The following is a 5,699-nucleotide window of genomic DNA, read 5'->3' as shown; positions in this document are numbered from 1 at the left end:
AAACCCAGGATTCTGATGGGCCTCCCCCACCCCCCCCCCCATTATACCAGCTGGACAGACAGCTCTAGTGAACCTAACCCAGTCAGAACTTGGCATCTTCTCTGGCCCCAGGGACAGAATCAGGAGCTACAGGGCTCCTACTAGAATAGGACACACCCACTCCCTCCTGGGGGTGTTCATGATGGTGAGCTGGATGTTGGACCTTGTCCAACATCAGTTTCACCTGCAGCCTGAGGAGATAGTTGTCATGTGCAAAAGGGTTGGGCTGCCAGGACCAGAGAAAGGAGCAAGACCCTAGGCACACCCAAACCTTCATGCCAGACCCTGGCTTCCTGTGTCCTCCAACACAAACAGCCCCAGGGACTGTAAATCTCAAGAGACAGAGTCAACAAAAACAAATAAATGTGACCATCTGATTTCCAAAAGATGCCTGGCTTCCCTGCTAATGGAGATCATAACTGGATCCACAGGTACTACTTCTGCCCACCCCACTGGACTATGAACAAGATGAAGGGCTCCAAGCACTGGGGAGGGGAGGGTGGCAGAGGAGATGGAACCTCAGGCACACTGCAGCCAAGGCAGGTAGAGAGGCTGGGGGCTAGCAGAGGTTGCCTTGCTATGCATCCAGTCCTGGGGTGCAGGAGCATGTTCTCTAAACAGACTGGCCAGGAGCAGGAATCTGTGTAGGGAGGCAGACAATCAGCTGCAGGTGGGTGGGAATGGCCAGGCCAGGCTGCCTACAGCTTCACACCCTGCCAGGGCAGAGCATTACAGCTGCTCAGCACACAAGTTTCCTTAGAAATGTGAAGAAGAGCTGGATACAGTGTGAAACACTTGTCATCCTAGCAATATAGGAGGCTAAAGCAGAAGGATAACAGGTTCAAAGCCAGCCTAAGCAATGAGGACCCATCTCAAAATAAAAAACAAAAATAAAAAAGGCTGAGGATATGGCTCAATGATTAAACACCCCTAGGTTCAATCCTCAGGACCAGAAAGTGTGTGAAAGCTCATACCAGCTCACTGACACTAGACAAGCTCCAAAGGCCTCTGAAATGCTCCACTTCAAGAGATCAAATGCCAGATGTATGTGATGATAATTCTGTTATATCTCAAAAGCAAACACACCTGGGCACAGCACAGCAGGCTTTACCAGCCCACTCTGTGGCAGGCGCTGGGGGCAGAGGGGAGCAGAACTGAGACACAGATGCCATGGCCCAGTCCTCTTTCCCACCTGGTGCACATCCACTTCCTCCCTGGGCTGGGCCTCCAGTGGAGCCTCCTGGGATGCCTTAAGGGAAGGGAACCTTGCTATTTGGACTTCATTCTTGTTAGATGGGGTCTCACTCACTCATGCCTGGGACTGGACTGAACCCCACCCACCCTGGGCCCCAGAGTCAAGTATGCTTCCCTCCCAAGTGGTGTCCACCATCCTGGCTCCAAGCAGCACACTCCCCACCTCCCAGGAGCCTTGATTCTTTGGCAACTCTGAACTTACTTCCTCCATCATAGAAACATACATCCTCCAGGAAAACACAGAATTAAATAGAAACATGGTTCCTAGACCTTCATGCCTCCTCCAGGAATCTCCCAGCATTGGGGAAAGAGTTCCAACTGGGTCCCTGGGGACCTGGGCAGGAAAGGGTGGCCACACCTCTCAAAGCCCTCACCCCGCCCCCAACCCCTGCCTGTGCAGAGACCCCAGGTTTCCCCCCATGATTTCATCCAAGGGACCTCTAGACATGGGTACCTGGCAGAACACATTGGGCCCAGTATTCCTACCAGCAGGTGAAATCACCTGGAAAACCTCCATGTGACTGAGAGAAGTGGCCTCCCTCTGCTGCAGAGCCAAGTTCCCAGTTCCTGTTTCAGTTTCAATTCCTGTAAACAGTTACCTCCAGGTGTGAGGAAGCCAGGGCTTGCACCCCTGCCAGGCTTTGGCTCAGGGGAGGTGTCAGCCAAGTCTGCCCTCTCTCCCTACCTGCAGGGATGGGCAGCCCCTGGAAGGCAGCACTTGGTAGTGTAAGGGATGACAAACGCAGGCCTGGATAAAAAATGAACTATCAGAACACTGTGATGAGAAGTAGTGCCTAGAAAAGGTTGGGTTCCTGCACAGGGAGGGTCCCTGCCGGGTTCTATTCAGATATTTCCAGGAAACCTGATACCTTTTGCCTTTTGAATTGTAAATAACTACCCTCTGAATCTAATGACTTCCCTTTGAAGTGTAAATTCCTCTGTGGAGGCTCAGGGTCAGGGCTAAAGACTTGTCCTTTGCTGTTTCTTTTCTGATTCCTACCACAATAGGACTCCAGTATGAGAAGAATCAGGGGAATTTGATAGAAAGGCCACATGTCCCTGTTCTCAGGAACATCCCCCTTTGTTTTGGTTCTGCTGGCAAGTGGTTCTGGGCCCAGCCCAGGCCCTCACCAAAAATGATGAGGGGCAAAGGGCAGTGGCCTTTCAGGGAGGCTCTGCAGCAGGATAAAGGTGGATTGCCACTTCCCAAAGGGATGGGGATTAAATGAAGCCCCTCTGGGTGCTGTGTCTGCCCCATTGGCCCTTTTCTGGCCACTGTCATGGAGCACCCTGTCTTGTCAAATCATTGATTTTAATGCAAACCCCACAGCAAGCCTATGAAGACAGGCTGGCACTGTTTATCACTCAGACCAGCACCTCTTTTCTCCCTCAAACCAGGACCAGCAAGACCTCAACCACAGTTCAATCTGTATGTGAACTCCAGAGGGTTCAAGTCCTATCTCTTCCTGTTGCTAGCTGTGTGGCTGTGACAAGTTCCTTAACCTCTTTGTGTTTCATCTCAACATCTATAATAGCACAGGGTTTTATGATAATGTTGTGTTTAGCACAGTGATGGGAACATCACAGGTTAGGAGCTTGGCTTTTTTAAAATCTCTGGGACTGCAAACCCTCCTCCAAGGCCCAACTGGCAGATGTTCTTTCTGACACCCAGGGGTGGAGAACCCTGGTGGCTCCACCATTTCACAGCTCTATCTTCACAAGGCAAAAAATCTACAGCCACTCAGATAACCAAGTGCATCTGCTCAAGGCCCAAGGCCCAAGGCCCAAGGCCCAGCCAGGTTACAGAAGAAAAGATGGACTCCAAATCTCACTGTAATTCAAAGCCGCTCCCCCCAAACACCAAGGAAGCCAAAATCAATCAAACAAAGCAGCTGCATCCTCACACCTCCTGTGGCCCAAAGAAAGCACCTGAAAATGAGAATATGCCCAGGCAGAGCAGGGGAAGAACCACTCACACCCACTCACACCCATGACACCTGCTCACACTCGGACCAAAGGTCAGCTGTGGGTGAGCAGCAAGCTGAAGTAAGGACTTTGTTCCCACTCAAGCACAGGTGTGAGTGGCACATCTTCAGAGCACATGTATGGTCCTCTCCCAGGCCCTCCATGCTATGCACAGGTTGCAGATTCAAAGGGTTCTCTGGGTGTCCTTGGAACTATGGAGAGCAGGCTGCCCTCTGGGAGTCCTGTGCCCCTTGGGCTCTGGGGCATTGGGACAGGAGATGGGGAGGTAGTTTCTCTATTCCTGTGTTCAGCAAGGAAGACCCATCTGACAGCTGTTGCCCTCCTGTCCCTTCACTGACAGCCTGGGCAGGCTTCGGGGACCCCTTCAAAGGCTCTGCAAACCCACAAAGTCCTCCCCCTCCAGTAGCCTCAGACACCTCCTCCCAAGATATCCTCTGGAATATCCAGGGCCCTTCAGCTCAGCCAGAGGCATTTCATCCCCAAGGGGGACTAAACCCTAGTTCCCTCAAAGAAAAGAGAATGGAAACTTTAAGCAGGATAGATGACTCAAGCAAAGAACCTCACAAAACTGCTTGAGGAAAGTACCCCCTGGGAAGAGTTGGGAGCGAGGGGTCAGGATCCCTTGGGGCTGCAAACTGGCCCTGCTCCCATATACCTGAAAGGCACAGATGCCCCCACTCCCCACTTACCCCAGTGCCCCTTGGGTCTTGTCTGGTCCTTGGGCTGCAGGAGGCAGCCTCTTGACACTGGCCAATGAACTTGGAGGCCTCCTCAGAGGAGACATGCTGTCTCTGGCTGGGGGTTCCTCCAGCCCAGTGTCCCTTCCCCTGCAGGTCTGAAAGAGAAGCAAGAGTCCTCAAGGCAGCAGGTACAAACTGTGCCTCCTGTCATGTGGCCAAAGTCCCATTTAATTTTTATTTTGTGAGATAGTGAGATTGCTGTAGCCAGAAAGTTCCACTGGCCAATGGAAACCCAGCAGCAGTTTGTCTCCTGTGGCTCTTCATGGTCATTGCCCAATCCCAAGTCCCACTCTTCCCTGGATCCCCTTCTATCCAGGAGCCCCCCTCTGTCTCTGCCATCACCAAGGCAGGCTAAGACTGCAGCTCAGACTGCAGGCCAAGCCAGCTTTCCAGACAACCACTGATAACTTTGGGCAGGTGGGCAGGGAACTCAGGTGGACCTGCAGCTATGGCAGAACCTTGGCCTAACACATGTGACCTCCCTGTAGCCTGCAGAGCTGCTTGGAAAGCGAGCCTGGAGCCAGATGACCCTGCCTTCCCCGAGTACCTTAGTATCTCACCCTGCTCTCTTAGAGAGGGGACAAGACAGCTGCCCCACAACTAGCCCTGAGCACAGCTGAGGGTTAGGTGAGTTTTACAGTGACAGCTTTACAGCATTAGAGAGGTGCTAGTGGCCATGGTCACCTCTGGCTGAGCAGTGCCTCCTGCAAAAGTCAGTCTGTAGTGGGCAACCCAGGGATAACAGTCTGGGATCTGTGTTCCTAATAACTGAGGGGACTCTGCCATCTATGGAGGCCCACTCCCCTCCTTGACCAGTGACATCCAACTAAGGAGAGGGTCTTGGCCACTCCAGGTTTGGGTTAAGATGGCAGGACTTGTTTTTTTTCTAACCTGTGAATCCTCAGCACACCAACCCACTCACCACCCTATTCTGCTGGTCCTGCACCAAAGAGCTGCAGAAGCAGTGACCACAGCAGTGGTTCTTCACCAGCTGGAGATCCCAGCTGCATGGAGACTTCCCCTGCTGCAGCCCCTGCCCCTCTTCCAAGGTCTGCACTGGAGGGCCAGCTCTTCCAGATGATTCACCTGCCACACCCAACACCAGTTCCCATGGTGTCTCCTCCCCTCCACAAAGCCCCTGAACCAAATACCACTGAGGTCTGGACACTTCTTCACTCAAACACCTTCAGTGACTCCCCCCTTCCCCAGGCTTTTTTCCACTATGGGGGAGGGAAAAATGTCTCGCCTCTGCCCGCCTAGGTTTTTTAGCTGAGTTTGAATTAAATCAACATCAGACGACTAACAGGAGAATAATTTTGCAAATTTAATTACATACTTAGTCACAAAATATAAGTTGAAGGGTCAGTTGGCTGGGATGCTGGAGAGTACAGTTAAGAGAGGGTGAGGGTGGAACCATGAGATGAATGGAGGTTGTGTAATTATACAGTTTCCCAAGTAACCGAAGCTGTCTGGGAGCAGACTCTTCACTAATGCAGATTTCCTTCAGTGGGGACAATTTCTTTTACAGAAGTCCAGCTACTCCTGGACTCCAGTTTTTAACCAGCCAGCCAGAGAATGCCTAAGTGTACTGGGGGTTGGGGGGATGCTCTATCTCCCAGGTCACATTTTAGGGCAGTGTATCTTGGCCTGTTATCATCTGTGGTTGTCTAATGGAGTGCT

Source organism: Ictidomys tridecemlineatus, unplaced genomic scaffold (assembly GCF_052094955.1).
Source record: "Ictidomys tridecemlineatus isolate mIctTri1 unplaced genomic scaffold, mIctTri1.hap1 Scaffold_87, whole genome shotgun sequence".
NCBI classification, from domain to species: Eukaryota; Metazoa; Chordata; class Mammalia; order Rodentia; family Sciuridae; genus Ictidomys; species Ictidomys tridecemlineatus.
Note: the sequence above shows the minus strand (reverse complement) of the source record.